At 37.9% G+C, this 17881-nt stretch overlaps 1 protein-coding gene across 7 annotated transcripts in view; it reads right to left on the bottom strand.

The window, feature by feature from the left end:
- The window catches only part of MRVI1 (murine retrovirus integration site 1 homolog), a 101844-nt gene extending 84048 nt beyond the window's left edge, over positions 1–17796 (bottom strand). For 4 of the 7 annotated variants that reach the window (XM_032691501.1, XM_032691500.1, XM_032691503.1 and 1 more), the window contains exons 1-2: positions 6491–6582; positions 4112–4286 (exon numbers count right to left, since the gene is read on the bottom strand). The gene's annotated coding sequence lies outside the window, so the exon portion shown is untranslated. Of the gene's footprint in view, positions 1–4111; positions 4287–6490; positions 6583–8003; positions 8325–15815; positions 15905–17099 lie in introns of those variants that run through there. The other 3 variants (XM_032691489.1, XM_032691492.1, XM_032691495.1) reach the window with 3 other exon arrangements.
- Between the last annotated feature and the right edge of the window lie 85 nt (positions 17797–17881).

Genomic DNA, 17881 nt, shown 5'->3' with positions numbered 1-17881 from the left:
AGAAATATTAGTCTGTTAAATGGTAAGAAAACACAGGTATAATTTTCCCTTCTGGGAAAACAAACCCAACAAAAATATCTATGCAATAACAAAAAAACCAAACCAAACAAAATCCAACCAAAAAAAACTCCTCTTCTTTGCCACAAAATAACAGTACCTCATTTCTAAAATCCTATCCCATTATAATTTTTGTCTTTCTCCCCTAGTTTGATACACAGACAAACCCTTACACTGCTGTTTTAGTTACATGAGCTCAGGTTTGAAGGTGCTACAGATTTTGCAGTTCAAACTCAGACTTTTTTTAAAAAAAAAGAAGAATCAAACTAAGGAAACCAACCACACAACATGCCTTTCCCCTGCCCCCAAATTCTCAGGAAAGAGCTGTCTCAGGAATAGTAGGATTCCTTACACATCTGATGCTTTGCAGCACTAGTACCAGACTGTTGAACTCTTGTGGTTCTGTTTCCCCTCTGGGTTTCATCACTGAATTCCAAATGCAGCCAACAGAAGTGTGCCAAGGCAAAGCTCTTCTGGCTCATTTACTAGGATCCTGCTAAGTGGAAGTGTCAGGAAGTCTATGTATGGGGTGGGAGGAGGGGGGGCAGCAGTGGCAGGGAAGATACCTAAGCGTGACAATATTTAAATGTGTTTACTTATCCCATCATGAAAGCTTTCATTTACAAACACTTAGATTACTAAAGCTTAGCTTTAACTCGAAACCAGTGAATTTCACGTGAAAGCTTTAAAAACTGTCTTGATCAAAAAAAAGGAAAAAAAATAGAATTCAATTTTATTGCAATGTTTGCAAAATTTTAGCTTTGTGTGTGTGTGTGCTTGTGCTTTTTCGTTTGTTTTGGGTTTTGTTTGTTTGTTCTTTAATGATGAGAATTAAACCACTGATGACTACCCAGCAAGAGGAAAATGACAATCAAAACCAGTCAAAGGACCAGACTTGTATGTTAATTATGATTTTAAAAGTTACTTCTGTCTGTTTGAGTGCTATAGTGGTTAAGTCACACAGTGTACACAGAAGGTGATAGAAGCTTATAAATGGATAAACTGATGCCCTAAATGTGCCCATGTAGTGCTTGGAAAGCAACAATCTTCAGAACTTCTCAGTTGTAGTTCTACTTCTCTATATTTTTCACTTAATGATATTGTAAGTTGTTATTGTCATAAACAGCTTATGCTCTGAGCATCTGCTGCTTCACCCACACAGCTGCCCACAGATATTGTTCTATCCATGCTGCACTCCAGGTACTTGTGTGTTCAGTCTTGTCATCTTAAAATTCTTGTCTGACAAATATCATTCCTGGGGCTTGGAATGAAATGATATTTAAGGTCCCTTCCAACTCAAACCATCCTATGATCCTGTGATTAAAGAAAATTCTAGATGTTTTACCCCACAGAGAACAGTCAGCTTTACTAGACTTGCTGGTATTTTGGACTTGCAACTGCTCCAGTTTCTATTTCCTATACAGAAGATATTTTATTACACTAAATGATAAGTTAGAGGAACACAGGTAAGCCTTCAGGCACACCAGCACTTCCCTTGGTCTCTGAAAGCCTTCTCTTTTTACATGTATCAGTCTAGTAAGGCATAATTGCTGTAAGCTTCTTTTTGTAAAGTTTCAATAAGTTTGCCTGGCCTTAAGCTTTCATAAAACCACGACCATTTTTCATTGTGTGCTGCCATAACTTTTTGGTCTTGCAAGTCACACCTCAATATGTTTGAAAACAACTTCATTTATATGTAAACGCCTTGAAACTGCTTTTGTTGTGTGGTTGGTTTTCTTAGTTTGATTTTTCTTTTTTTTTTTTAAAGTCTGAGTTTGAACTGCAAAATCTGTAGCACCTTCAAACCTGAGCTCATGTAACTGTGATCTGCAATACTAGATCACTCCCTAGGGAATAACAGCTCAAAAACAAACCTTCAACATCCAAGCTCTTTCTGTACATCCAATTAAAAAAAAATACAATGAAAAAACCACCACAAAACCCAGCAACCAACAATCAGACAGTTCCCAAACATATTTCCATTGATTTTTAAGATGTAACATGGGGCACGAAGTCTGCCACAAGCAAACATTTGCATGCAATTACTTTCATGCAAGCATAAAGTTTACAAGAACAAAATCTTGGAATTTCTAGGTCTAAAATTCTGAAACTCAACCCTTCAGCTCCCCAAACACATGTGACCACTATAAAACAACATCAAAGGGAGCCAGTTTTGGATTGACCGTAAAATTGGCTCCACCACCACCACTGTGCCCAAAGCTTTCCTTCTGTGGGAGGCTTTTCCTCCCCACCTCCATCAGTCAGGTATATGAGGATTTCCTGTGTTTTGTCTGCCCACAACAAACCAGTCTCCCCCTCCCACTCCTCTTCAGAAAAGTCTGTCTGTGCTACTGATTTGTTGTCCCTTTCTTTCAAGCCTTCTGCATCTGGGAGACAAATCCATTTTAAGAAGCAGTATTTCTTAAACCACAGTCAGACCTGACCTAATGAGGGAGTAAATACGGTCCAGACAAACACCACAACAGATGCCACTACACTCTGTATTCCATGCTCCTGGCTCCAGCTTCCTGCCAGTGGAACCAGCTGCCTGTCACTTCCTACCCTCCAGCACAGGCCTTGGCTCAAAGCCACCCTCAGAAGTTTGACATTTAGAAACAGATTTAACAAACTGCTTAGCATTTCGTAAGCATAACAAGAAAGTGCAACATCTAAACTTTCAGCATAGAATTTCATCCATTTCCAGGTGGTTTTTCCCCCCTTTGTCTGCTCAGTAGTACATTTGTATTTTTCAAACAAATACACTGTTTTCTTGCAGCTCTGCACATAACATTGTATGCAATAACTCTATATATAAAGTTCACAAAAGTTTGTGAATATGGTAATAAAAACTTTTCTATTTTTGTAGTCACAGCAAGACAACATTGGCCCTGCTGCTCATGGTGCATCCATCTTAGTTCATGCTTGCATTTAAATTTTTAGGGGCTGCAGGAAGTTGCCATACAGTTCACAGCATTTAAATCCCATGTAAGCCCTTTTCTTGCTGTAAAAGCATCTTGTATTCCTAATCTTGCCCCCAAAATATCGATCCTTTGCATTACACGTTTTGGATGTTGTGCTGCCACACAGAGCACCCACTGTACAGGGCACAGAATCACAGAATTGCCAAGGTTGGAAAACACCTCCAAGATCATCGGATACAACCCTTGAGTGAACACCACCATGTCAACTAGACCAGAGCACTCAGTGCCACAGCCAGTCTTTTCTTGAACACCTCCAGAGATGTTGACCCCACCACCTCCCTGGACAGCCCGTTCCAAAGCTTAACAACCCCTTCTGTGTAGGAATTCCTGCTATATCCAGCCTGAACCTCTCCCGGTGCAGCTTGAGGCCATTTACTCTTGTCCTGTAACTTGTTACCTGGAAGAAGAGGGTGACCCCACCTTACTAAAACCTCCTTTCAGGGAGTTGTAGAGAGTGATAAGGTCTCCCCTGAGCCTCCTAAACATCCCCAGCTCCCTCAGCTGCTACTTGCAGGACTTCCTCTCTTGACCCTTCACCAGCTCTGTTGCTTTTTTCTGGACTTGCTCCAGCACCTCAGCGTCTTGTATCCAGAACTGGACACAGGGCTCGAGGTGTGGCCTCACCAGTGCCAAGTACAGGGGGACAATCACCGCCCTGGTCCTGCTGGCCACAGTATTCCTGATCCAAGCCAGGATTCCACTGGCCTTCCTATCCACCTGGGCACACAGCTGGCTCATGGTCAGCCACCTGTCCAACAGAACTCCCAGGTCCTTTTCCTGGGCCACTTTCCAGTCCCTCTTTCCCCAGCCTGTAGCGCTGCAGGGGGTTGCTGTAACCCACGTGCAGGACCTGGCACTTGGCCTTGTTGAACCTCATACAATTGGCCTCAGCCCATTAATCCAGCCTGTCCAGATCCATTTGCAGGGCTTCCTACCTTCCAGCAGATTAATGCTTCCACCCAGCTTTGTGTCATCTACAAACTGACTGAGGGTGCCCCTGATCCCCTCATCCAGATTATCAATAAAGATATTAAACAGGAGGAGCAAATTTACTGCACTAGCAGAAAACATACCTAAATGAGTTAGCAGGCTAAAGTACTAGCTGAGCATGATCCTGTCTTCCTCACAAGTAAGCACTGTCCTTTGAGGGTTTATGGTTTTGGACTGCCAAGCTGAGATACAATACTTGCTTAAGGGTCCTTGAATTGCTGTTCCTTCCAAGTCTTCAAACACAGACATGAGAAAATGCTAGAAAAAACCATAACAACTGACATGGCTATCAGTAGTCCTCAAAATCCAATCTTACTGCCACACAACAAGGTAAGGCAGCCATTGCCCACTTCTCTAGTTGTGCATCAACCACCCAGATATTTAACCGCTACACAATTTCAGGGTTTGGGGTTTTTTTCCCTTTTTACAGACCCTCAGTAATAAAAAAAAAGAATACAGCTTTAAAAATAGATTACTTGAAGAATATCAACTCGACAACTATTCCTCAGTACTCTACCACCTGCTCAGTATTAAATCTCCATTCCTGCTTGCAGTGTTGCAAAAAATGCCATTAAGTATCTGTGAGCTGAGTTACTGGGCAAGAACTTGACTCCAAGAATACAGCAGAATTTACAAACCTTAACCAAGCTCAGAAGACCACTGGGACAGACCCAGGTACAGACACACCTCCTCCCTTTTAGAAATAGAGCTACTAAGGTAATTTACCATTTCTTAAAAACAGTTGAACGAATGAAAGGCAAAAGGCTTGTTTCCTTTCTTTATACAATTGCTCTGTCTACATTTCCCTAGTTAAAAACCCATAGGTAATCCACTGTTGCCAGTGTCAGTATTTCCAAAACAAATGGGGAATTCCTACCAGTTGTGTTTGCAGATCAGATAGAGCAGCCTCATAAAGCTTCTCTTATGAGACACACTGATCTAATCTGTTTACTTTCAGAAAGAGTATTGTAGATAATTAGCTACCTGGATTTGGGAGGATGCACTACATACATACAGTTGCTTTTAATTCCAGGAATTCAAGAAACTTATAAGTGCCCCTGCAAGTGTTTATAAGAAATTTCCTTCCACCACTCTTTTTTTTTTTTAATTCAGAGGTTCAGAATACATTTTGGGGAATAAAGGATTTTAAATTAACTCTAACTTCTTCCACAATGTAAGAAGCATTTAAACATCCTTGACAGTAAATCCCACTGAATTTATTTTAAACAAAATTTTTGGAACAAAATTGAGATTGCCAGAAAAAGAGCAGCACCTTGCATGTCATCATTTTCTGTACAATAGTGACATTAAGTCTTCCTTGAAAACTGCTAAGGAAACATATGGATAATTTCACAGAGAAGTGTCACAAAGCAAAGCCCTACAGAGGAAAGTAAAAATAAACAATATCCTCTTCTCTTCACTCATCCCATTAGAATAGCAACAGAATATAAACTAAGCAAGAGAGCAATTGGTCATCCTCTTGGAAAAGTCATCAAAAGAATCTCAACTTTACAATATTAAGATAACAGAAAAAAAATACAAAACTCTCACTGTGATTTGCTACAAAGCTGAAGTAAAACTTGTCATCTAAAAAAGACAACGATGTGCAATTTTAAAATATCTTTTCAAAAAGTATACAAACCAGAATCTCATTATGCAAGTACAACACCATTTGAGGGCATTGTGCTGGGGTTTGGGGTGGGGGGAGGAAGAGGAACACCAAAGACAGGATGTTACATGAGGGATCTGTAGTGCTGCGTGCTTGATTTTAATCAGCCCCAGTAACACTGATTTCACAAGGTCATGACTAAAATCATTAGTTGTTCTTTCGTAAGTTTAGTCCCTGCCTCTGAGAAGCACCAGGAATATGTGCCTTGGCGGTAGATCAGGTGTGATTCAGCTGCTTTCCCACATGATTTCACCTATCTCAACTCTTTCCTGTTCCTGGATGATACAATGCATGACCTTGCATTCCTTTCCACCGAGAGCCCTCCCAACACCCCCTGCAAGGACTGCCAGCAGGAGTGCTAAATGTGTGTTTACAACGCTGGTCACTGCTGTGCCTCGGGAGTTAAGAGCAACCATTTAAACAAAGGCCATTCATAACTTCCACGTTGTTAAGGTTTGGTCAGCCCCTCATAATTGTCCCTGATATTCCTTTTGAGCTACATTTTCTGCAGGAGATACACAAGTTTACAGCAGGGGCCCTTCCCACATTTGCACTGCTGGGACTGCCAGGCTGTGAATTTTTTGTTGTTTAAAGCCCAGGCAGTACTCAGAAAAGACAGTGTCATTAGCAGTGGTCCTAAACTGTTTTTTTCTCCTTCTGTGCCTTGCATGGCCCCAATTCTTTCACACTGTATGCCATTTAAAACTCACTACACAAATACTTCCCCTCCTTCATGCCACCATCTTCCAACACACCCAACTACCACATTACCTTCACAGATATTTATCCCTACCTCTGTTCCACAGCTAGTGTTACTCAGCTGCATGTTCAGTATAAAATCAACATTGAAATCAAGCAGGAAAAAAAAAGCTTTGCTGATGTTACCTAAACAAAAAATAAAGAGAACTTCAACATTTTGAAACTAGGAATATTTCAAAGTTTTGTAAAATGTTGGGTTTTTTTTAAATACTATACTAATTGAGAGTACGTTTTCTGACTTTATATTGTTCCCACATGGCAAACATTCCCATCCACCAAAGTCAAAAGCTTCTTATCAGTGATCAAAATATATTGCCTGCTCATTTGGACCTGCCTCCAACTCTTACACCGATGGGATATTTCAACAGTGGCACAAAGAGCCTTCTCCTGGTGCTCCAGGAGGCAGCGACACCGGAGAGCACAGAGCTGATCTGCAACCTGCCCCACCCGAGCCGTGCAGGTCTGGAAGCAGTGCAACCACACAGAAAACATCACAGAATTCCTGCCAAGGTTCTGGCCACAACCAAACACGTGCCACAGCCAAGCTCTGCTGGGTACTGAGGACAGAACAGTTCCACCTTAGGGCCCCACAGCACCTTCAGCCTCCGCTGAATCCCACAGCAGCTGGTGTTTGGTCTCACAAGGGGATGTGCACAGCAACTCTCCAGGTTGCACGTGGCTCACGGGGCCATTTGCCTGAGCTGGTTAGAACTAATTTATCTGGAGGGCTGCCAGGAATCTAAACTGACATTTAACTAAACCCACTGCTTATGTTAAAGGGGTAGCTCACCATCTGAGAGGAGCCAGAATTTGAAAGCTAAACAGCTTTCAAATATAATTATTCAACTGAGAGGGTAAAGTGCTTTTAAGAGGCCAATGATGTCTTTACCAGTTGTTTCAGTTTGCCAGTCACAGAGGTAGGCAAACGTCTTACTCGTAAGAGTGACTTAAAAATACTCACTTTTCTATATTTCACTTTTCTAGGAGCAAAAAGAGAATTTAAAAAGATGTTCTCCTTTTTAGCATTTCTATTTAATATGTAAAATCACAAATATTTTGTCTGCATAAACATTGTAACTAACAGTGTGCCAATTAAAAAAATGTTGAAAACTAGGCACTGAGAGTAACAACGTTGCTCCTCAGACTAAAGGCAATAGTAGAACATTTGTCTGAAGTCAATTATACAAATAATTAGTGCATGCAAGCGGTTTAAGTAAATATCAGAAGTTCTTTCATGTGACATGAGTGTCAGTAAACTCCCTGATGTAGCACTGCGTTTGGTATTTTATAACAGGCATTCATTCCACAGCTCAGACTTCTGCATTTTTGTCTCAAATATGCTCTTGAAAAGCATTGCAGAATTGGATAAGCTAAAGGAAAATGCTGTATCCCACAAAATTCAACAGTTTACCATTTTAGCCAATAAAATTTTAGCTAATATAAGCAAGCAGATTGAAAAAAGGAACTGGAATTAATTCAAGTAATGATGACAGGCTAGGACTGTGTGTATATCAAAAAAAGAAAAAAAATTCTTTAATAAAACTCACTGATTTGGAGAAGCCTCTGCTTTCTATAATTCTGTCCACACATTCAATACAACACATCTTCAAAGTTTTAAAACAGTAGATCAGTATTCACTTGTTAAAATTCTTCCTGCTGTTATCTACTTCAGCTCTCCAACAAGGGTGTTAGAAAAAAAGAAAATCATACTATTGAGTAGCAAATACTGTAGAAACCATACTTTAAAAACCCCACAAACCAACAATAACACATTGCTCCAACAGCAGCTGCATTGATACTACCACGCTGGCCAGTCTTGCCTTACAGAAGTAACAAGATACTCTTAGGATTAATTTTTATTTTTTTCATGCTTGTTTATTATTATTATTATTATTATTATTATTATTATTATTATTATTATTATTAAAGTTGCTGAGCAACTGTTAAAAAATACTATTTACTGACTTTGGAAACAAAAATGGTTAAACCTTTTTCTTCTAGTATTCTTCATACAAAATAACTACACTTCAGCTCTGGGCATTTTTTGCATCCCATCTCACAAGTGAATACAAAAATGGTTTGGAGAAAAAACTAATCAGATTGTTACAGATTATCCAAAAATGTAGACACATTACCATGGCCACAGTAATTGTATCTAAGTTTCAATTTGGCTCTCTGAGGCAAACCTCTGATGACCTCCAGAGCCCCTTTCATTGTAAATTATGCTGTGATTTTTATGAATGAAAACTGAAAACACATGGCAACACCTTTTTTTTTTTATTTCAATTTATTATTATTCTATTTATACCTCAATAGTGCCCTCTGCTGATGTTTATCGTGCTTGATTATTTGCATGGAAAAATTGTGAGGGTATGTTATGAGAATGTGTTAACACTTCTCCTGCAAATGAAGGAAGGAAACAATTGCAGAATGTTCTTGTTGTCTCACATTCAATCAATACAGGATGAATGTGTAGGGTTAGGGCAGAGAATGTAAGTGATCAATACCTTTATCAGGTCATTTTGGAGAGTGTATATATATTTAAAGTCAAAGCAGGTCTCTTCTCCCTCACGCCATGAAAATTTAGGATACTTCACAGCAGCCTTCAGAGCCACAGAACAGCTCTATCCAAACATGTGAAAACCTCCAAAAAGAACTATCAGCCTTCCTTCCTACAACAAGAGCAGTTCCATGGAGGTGACTTGAAGGAAGAGATTCAACAGGGTATGTTGGAAAAACCTTTGAAACCTGGAAGATCACAGGGATCAGAATTAGCAACCATTCACCTTCAGCTGCCTGACCTATAGTTTTACATACACAAAACTGTGCAAGTGATAGAGAAAACAACTTAGTAAACTTACTATAATCTTTAGTACAGAGGATTTTGGTGTAATTTGGTGTAAACTCTTGGCAGGTTCTGCTTAGGAGGACAACATCAAAACTGCTTTTAAGACACAGTTAGAATGGATGTATATACAAAACAAACATTACAACACACAACAGAAAGCCAGTTTCTCCAAATGCTTGTCAGGATTGTGACTGGCTATTTTAAAAGTTTCTCAGTTGTATGAGAATTAAATTTCATTAAAACTGCTATAAAGCTTTGCAAGAGGAAGTCAAAGCTTTCCCTTCAAAATTTTCAGTCTACTTAAATTCAAGTACTAAGTAAAACCATTCTTTTTTCCAAATCTTACACTACTGTCCAAGCTTTGAAGGGCAATGCAGAAGTGTTTTGTCTTGTTTTAGGTGTATCACAGCTAAATTTGTGAGCTAGGTTTTTCTTTTATATTCCTACAGTCTCAATGGCCAGCAAGAGTTCCTACTAAACTGACTGTATTCCCCAGCCTATTAGCAATCACCATGATTGAACTTTCCTAGGGGCAAGTAATACAAATATTTTCCTAATAGAGTTATTAGGAAAAAAGTTTGTATAAGTTATATTACTAATCACATGTGTATGAATTCAAAGGATTTCACATCTCCTTCATGGTGTATAAATGTCTTTCATAAACAGCATCTGTTTACAAAGAACCAGACTGCTCTGTTTACATGCCCATGGAAAACACAAATTACCCTAAAGAAAAGTAAAATCCCATCTTTTTCTGTGTATTACTGAATGGGACACAACAGTGAGGGAAATTCAGGCTAAACTTCTTGAGAAACTCTAACAGCAAAGTTAAGCAATGAGGCTGATCCCCACAAGGGTTGAAAGGTTTCCATCACCACAGTTTCAGACAGACTAATATCAGCATTGCATCCCTTAGGTACAGCTTCTGCACAAAATTGCACTGCTGAACTAAGAAAGAAACCTGTATTTTTAAGATCACATTAGAAAACACAACCACCCTTGTCAATCTTAAAAAATGGCTCAATATTAGAGGGACATCTGACTAAAAATGTGAGAATCTGAGGCACACATACCTGTTCCTCCAGACTTGAGTCACACAGCTGTCAGCTGTACTACGTCTACCAATTTTGGCTACGTGAGTTGCCTAGTTTGTTGCTTGAGTTGTGTTACCTTTGATTAACACAAAGGAGTTATGCCTGAACAATATTTAGTTATAAACTAGTTAAAGGTGTTTCTCTCACAAGTTTTGTGTTTCCAGCACATTATGAATTACCACACATAGACCACTGAAATTGCAATACCATCTACCAAGGTGTAAATGAGAGCCCCTCTTTATCCAGTGAGATAATAATCAGGAGTAACTTGTGAGAGTTGCACCTTCCTTCATTTGAATGGTCTGATCTGTGAGCATGCATAGTCACTTAACTGATATAAATAAACTTTTACTCATACTTGCAGAGGCAACATAGTTCTGTGAGTTTCTTTACTGGCTTCTCAATCAACAGAATTCTTGACTGAGTTCCAGCAGCAGCTCTATTGGTGGTGATGTGCGAGCTGGAAAAAACACAACTTGACTTTACATGCCAGGCTGAGCCTGCAGATAGAAACAGTCTTATTTATAAACATACTGCATCATGGATGGCAATTCCAGCAGCAGAGGACTACAAGGCACTAACAGCACTCCTTGGCACATGAAATCAGCTCAGAACTCCAGGCAGACATCCATATGCATCTTACTGAGAGAGACCAATTTAATTCCTTACACTATTCAGTCTCACTCACTTTAATGACAACAGATATTCTTCTACTAATGTGCAAACCCAAGAATTTCCAGGCAGTTGGCAATACAGTATTTCTGGTGCAGCAGTTTGCTGCTGCTGTGAACTGTAGCCTAGATTCCATTAACAACACAGGTTGAGAATACTAAGTCCAGTATCTCCCAGTATAACCACCTGGACTTATCAGGGAATACCAATTTTAGAAGATGCCTTGAGAAGGCAAAAGGGAGGCCTGAAAATTTACAACTGTACATTTTTTCTGCTTTCTAAGTGTTATCACCTGCTTCTGGGAAGTTCCAGTTAACAGGTACTCCTTCAGTGAAACTACTTTTAAATGAATAGTTATCCACTTGCCACATGGTTTAGAAGTTGAGCAAGAAGATATTCTCAGAGCAATACATGGAAATAGGTTCCAAATTATCTAGGGAACCAGTGCTTAGAATACCTCCTTGCATCTTAAAATAACATTTGCTTCTGCCTGATAACATTTACTGGTTCTCTTCCAATCTGAGGCCTTAATTCAAGAGGACAGCTGGGCTTATGCCTCATCAAGGATCAATGGCTCTACTTGCAAGGATCAAGTTAATTGTAAACTTGAGTTACATGTTGATGGGAGATATGAAAACAGGCTTCAAGTATGGCATCCATCCACATCACTTCTCAAATCACTGAACAAACTGTCCCTGGCCTTCTAAGAAGAATGTGGATATAAACACATCAAGTGCTAGACAGAAACACAGAACAGACATTTCTTAAATAAATGAATAGCTAGATACACATCGTGCTATTGCACTGGAATTTTAAAGTAGTCTGATTTATGTTTTCCATCCACAATGTAAGATGATAAAAAATAAGGTGTTTTGCATTATTAATAGAAAGATGCACTTAAAGACAGGACATAGAATCGTTGGCATAAAGGTCAGGTTTTAAAAGTGCACTTTTTCCTCATGGGATGAAATAAATTACACATAATATACCTCCTTTACAACTAGTAATTTAGATCCAATAGAATAATAGTTTCCATCTTGAGTGGGAAAAAATTAAAATTACTATTTTTCTTTCCCACATAAAGGTTTATTTTCTTTCCCCTGGGACCAGAAGTTATTAGTGTGTCCAACAAAAATTAATGACTTCTATCTAAAAAGCAAGAGATATTCATGAAACACTGTGGGGGGGAGAGCAAAATTCTAAATAAATACACTGATGAGAACATAAAGTAAACCTTAATAAAAATCCCAGCATCTCTGATAATTAATGCTGTGGTTGTGAGTAAATATTAGTCAACCTGTATCTATGTATTTTAGCAATGCTTCTATTAAGGTCAAAGAAAACACCCATGAAATCTAAATTCATGAATATGTAAATAGACAAAAGAGCAAGGCTACTTACAGTTTCTTATTTTAAATGCATACATAATGTATTACACAGTACAGTATAAAATGTTATACATTATATTTAATGAACACATGTGAAAGGATGGGGAAATACATGTGTCTATGTGTGTACACACACTTTATTTCAAAACACAAATATTTATTTTGCCATTCCTCCTTTTAAAAATTGATCTTAAAAGGTTATGGAATAAGCTTTTAATAGCTTTAAAGGTTCACTCAGAAAAATATTAAAAATACAGGTTTCAGAAATCAACACAAGATGGAAACTTCCAAACTTGGGTCCCCTGTTTACACCTTAAACTTTACACATTCAGAACATCTACACAGGCAGAAACTCCAAGGTATTAATGAATTAAAATATAAATCATACCCAGGTTCTGCAACATCCATGCCATTCATCCTTGTGCTCATGCAGACATGGGATCTTGCTCTCCATCTTTTCAAGCACATTAGAAATAGGCTTCATGTTTTCAGAAGATTTCTGTGTGATGCAAACCAGATTTATATTATTTTTTGAAATTTTTTTTATCTAGATCAGGAATTACTTGCATTCACAGGCTATTGAACAGATCATTCAGATCTCATCTGGCAGGACAGAGCTTATTGAACAGATCATTCAGATCTCATCTGGCAGGACAGAGCTCTGCCCACAAAAAGTAAGGGTATTGATCTGTTTAAACATTGTCACCTTTAGTGCTTAAACAAAAGTGGAAAGGGTCCTGTAAAAGAAAAAAAAAATAATGGAGATATAGAAGAAAAGTGAATACTCAGAGAAGGAACTATGGATGTTAGATACGTGAAAATCAATTGTTTTTTCTATTTCATTCTATGTATAGAAGTCAGTATATAGTTTATATGATAAATCACATTAATGAAAAGGATGTTGAGAACAACCAGTCACTGCCAGGAAACAGAGAAAGATTTGTTGACATATTCCCAAAAGTTTTCTTCATCTTCAGGCTGATTCTCAGGCTTCATCCTTCCTGAGAATTTCAGCACAAGTGTTCATTGTTATTTTTGGAACTGACTTCTGCACTCAAGTCCTTGCTTGTATAATGTGTTTTCCTTTCCTCAGACTTTCTGTTAAAAACTTGGGTTTTAGAGAACATGCACAGGTTTCAGAATGAAAAGAATTGTTTGAACAGGCATATAATGCAAGAAGGAGATATTTTAAATAAGATGTAGTTCCTCCACTACTTTCATAATATTTTAAAAAGTACCACTATAGTATCAGAAGACATTAATCTCTGTACCTATTCTGTAGTCTTTTTTACCTTCAGTTTTCAGGATACAATAACATTCCATTGAATAGAGAAAGTATATTTTATCATAAGCATTTTATGAAAAACAACTGTCATTATTACATGACAATATTCTATGTCAAAGTACCTGTCAAAAAAAAACATTTTATGAAAAATAATTTTATCAAAAAGACTAGAGGATGATGGAGATCTCAGTGTTCTGGGTTAGTTACTAATATCTCCTTTACAGCGTTAATGTGATTTAATGTGTTCAGAAATGGGTTGTGCAATTTCATTTCAAAGAATGTGGTGTCAGAACTCAGGAGTCCTCCTGGAAGAAAGCTTTGGCAAAGAATAGTTAGTGCAGTCTCCACCCCAAACTTCTGGTTTCTTTTTAAAAGTTTTGCTCTGATCAAGTGCAAGCTTTTCTAAACTAAATATTTTTAAAAGAGAGAGAATACACGATGGCAAAATTTGTGAAGTTCATAATAAATAAGCTAATAAAAAATTGATATATCTCTTCAGGTGTAAATCTGTTTAAAGTCTTAAAGCCACTAGGTCTTCCTAGCAAATGTTCTATACTAAAAACTAGTGATACTATCATTCTTTACATTACAGAACTACAATGTCATCTGATACCTCTACTGTCTTTTGTATAATCCTCACTTGTCCTATTAATGGCTGACATGCATTTTAAACCTCTACTAATATTGCATAATCCCTGAAAAAGCCTTCACTAGAAAGAGAAGGGAGGGGAAAAAAATCACCCTTTTTGCATATGATATGTTTATCATTCAAATAAAATTATCATTTTATAATTCAGTGTTTATCAGTCACAGTTTCCTGGAATAAGGAACATATTTTTGACATCTTAGAACACACTGAAGCCCAAGAGATAGGAAAATGTAGAGCTGTAAGCAGATAAAATACTGAACTCCGCAGAGGAAGTCCAAATGCTGTACAAAGAGAACGCTGGATGCTGACTGTGAACAGCCGCCAGAAGGTGGCAATAGCGATACCGTACTTGCATCGACAGTTTTATATTTAGAAACTTGGTGAGGTTTTAAGCATAAAAAAATTCACTTTAAAGAACTGCACTCGTACTGTTAACTTTTTATGGCACAATGGCACTATTCATTTCTGGCCAGCCCCACAGAGAACAGAACGAAAGTCTCCTGCATCCTACAGCTGCCTCTCTGGCGTTTTCCATGAGAAACTCTATAAAGCAAAGCAATCCCAAGGATTGTAATGTTTCTGGGATTCATTTCTTTTAAATCACACTTTATACCTACTAATCAATGCTAAGTATAATACACAGAAGGTAGAAGGCTATCAGTGTAAAAACTAACAACAACAACAACAACAAAAATCATCCTTCAAAAACCTACCATGAAGTGTACTGGAGTCAGACCAGGTTCTGTGTTCATCAAAAAATAAATGGAAATATTTCCTTACATCCCACATGGAGAAGGATACCGACAAGAAGTGCAGCTATAATTTCAGCACTGCAATATTCCTGAGTATGGAGACATCACATTTTATGCAACCCAGGCAAACCATAACCAGTGGTAGAGTGAACAGAAGCAAGCCTGTACAAAGAGGAAATGTTTGTGCCAGGTAAGAGGATTAGAAAGAAGTCAGTAGGACAGGTAAGCACCAAGTGTGTCTCATGTCCCTTCAATTTTTCTCTCTCCATCTTCAAATACACAACTTGCTTGCAAACCACAATCACAGGCACCCCTTACAGCCTTTGCTTGCAAAACCATTCTGTAGATTTAGGTGACTATCTAACTCAGTAGGACACAACTATGTTTATCAGATAAATAAGGCAAATGTAATCATGTGAAGAAGCATGAAAAACAACAAAAAATTAACAACTCCGGCAGAATAAAATGATGCAGGTTTTAGTAGCTGTACAAAATGTTTCACTACACCTCCCAGTGAAACATTAACACAAAGCAGTCAAGACCATCCATTCTTACAGCTCTGTCTTGTCAGATTTCATATTGTTTTATTAAAAGAGCTAGTTTTGTAGGAAAAGAGTACCTATAACATTGCTCAAAATTCATTTGATATAGCCTTCATCAGCATTCCTTACCAGCAGGACAGAAAATCCCAGCTCCTTACAGGAACAAGTTTGAGATGCACAGCTCATCCAACAGCCTCTGGAGCCAGCACAATATTAAACTATCGAACAAAAAAAAAATATATACCTATTAAGTTCATTTTTAGTGCTTTCTTAAGCAACCAGCCCAGCATTTTACTGAACCTGCTTGCTATCTTTTCAAGATACACACCATGTCAAGGCCTAAATTAATTAATGAGTTCTAAATGCCCTGACCAACCCCACGAGGTGCATCCTGCCACTGCCCTGCCTGGAACCCAGGAGCCACTTTAAGACCATCCCAGGCCTCACAGTTACACTGTAAAAGTGTTGATTCCTTTCTCGGTCGCTGTATATAACATATCACAACTGGAAGTTCAATTTGCTGTATGATGCTTCACTTATATAAGTGTTTCTGATATTGTTAACAATCCAAGCTTAAAAGTAGTGATTTAAATTTCCATAATAATAAAATACAAAGAAGTAAAACCAAAAGACAGCAAGGTAAAACGAGCCCCGTGTCTTGAAATGTCCCTAACCACTCATAACGTGAAAAAAAGCAGCTCTTTTCACTAGAACAATATCTTATACATGAAACGGGTTCTACATAGCAATAGTGATTTATTGTTATCAGTGTATATGGAAAAAAAGGATTTTTCCTGCTTTAAACAATATTTAAGTCAACAGTTTGCATAGTATAGTAACAAAATTTTAAACATTTTAAAACATTTCAAAATATTTCTATTAGATTTATAGCAGGAAGCAAGAATTGTTTTCCCTCTTTAACTTTGGTTGAATATTCTTAAGGCCTGACCCTATAAAACCTTTCATTAAAACCAGTTTTCTGTCTGTGAGGAAAGTAAATTTACTACAGACACTGGTGAGCAAACACCTCTGGAACAGGCTGATTTTTCAGTCCAAATAGCTTCAGCATCAGCAACAATATCTAAAAAGTAGCTTATTTTGAAAAATCAGCCTATAAATCAGTAAAGTAGGCTTAGAAACTCTATTAATTAGCATCTTGCTCTGCATAACATTGTTTTTGGCATGTTTCCAATGCAAAAAATGCACAGTCCTACTAATTTCAATGTCACTCAGCTTTCCTGCCACATGCAGAAGTTTCTCTACAAAAGGCATTTATGAAACAAATCTACTCAAAGAGCAGGAGAAATACTTGTTGCTGTATTGGACCAGTTAACTCAGTTCAGAATAATTAGTGCATAAATAAAAATCAAAAGTTCACATTCAAAATGTTAAGTAATTAAAAATATTACTTACTTTGGCTTCAGAGAACAGGTGACACTGGAAGTCATCTAGTCATTGCTACTGTAATACACAGTATTACAGTAATTCACAACTATTTTTAAAATCAAATTTAGTAATATAATGCATTATAGTTGTGACTATTGACTCATTCAAAATTTTGTATTCTGTGGATAATTAGCTATGGGGCAAAATTGTTTGCTTTAGGGTTTAACAGGCTGTGTAAGTAATGTCACAGATTTAATTTTTTTTTAATCACCTCAGTAGAAATGTGCCAGACGATCCTTTAGTCTCACTATCCTTTTTTTTTTTTTTCTGCCTAGCTGGAAAAAAACCCCAAGAAATTGGTCATATATTACTGTGCTTGCTGTGTTTTATCCAAATACACCAATGCATCTGCCATCGTAATTGGAAAAACCCAGTTTAGGAGCAGTCAAATCTTAAAATGTCTTCTTTACTTTGCGCCTCCCTGTGGCTGAATCCCTCACACAGAACAGGCTACAGGATCAGCGCCTGGGCTCAGTATCTTACCAGATTTTATCAGATTCGGTATTTGTAATTAGAAACACTTGGATAATTTGAAAATAGTTGGCCGTGCTGCGGCTGAAAAATTCAAATATGTTTTAATAGTATTACACCAGCTGAGTTAGTCGGATAAAAATCTGTTTGGATTTACACACTGCTTTCCCACGAAGACGGGGGGGAAATCCGCACATTTTAAGGCGCTCATGCGGAAATCTTTATAACGATTTTAAAACATCCTGAGAGGAGGCGTTGCCCCTGAGGGAGCCGCGGTC

This window comes from Chiroxiphia lanceolata, chromosome 6 (assembly GCF_009829145.1).
Source record: "Chiroxiphia lanceolata isolate bChiLan1 chromosome 6, bChiLan1.pri, whole genome shotgun sequence".
Classification (NCBI taxonomy): Eukaryota; Metazoa; Chordata; class Aves; order Passeriformes; family Pipridae; genus Chiroxiphia; species Chiroxiphia lanceolata.
The sequence above is the reverse complement of the archived record's forward strand: the minus strand, read 5'-3'. Positions and strand labels throughout refer to the sequence as shown.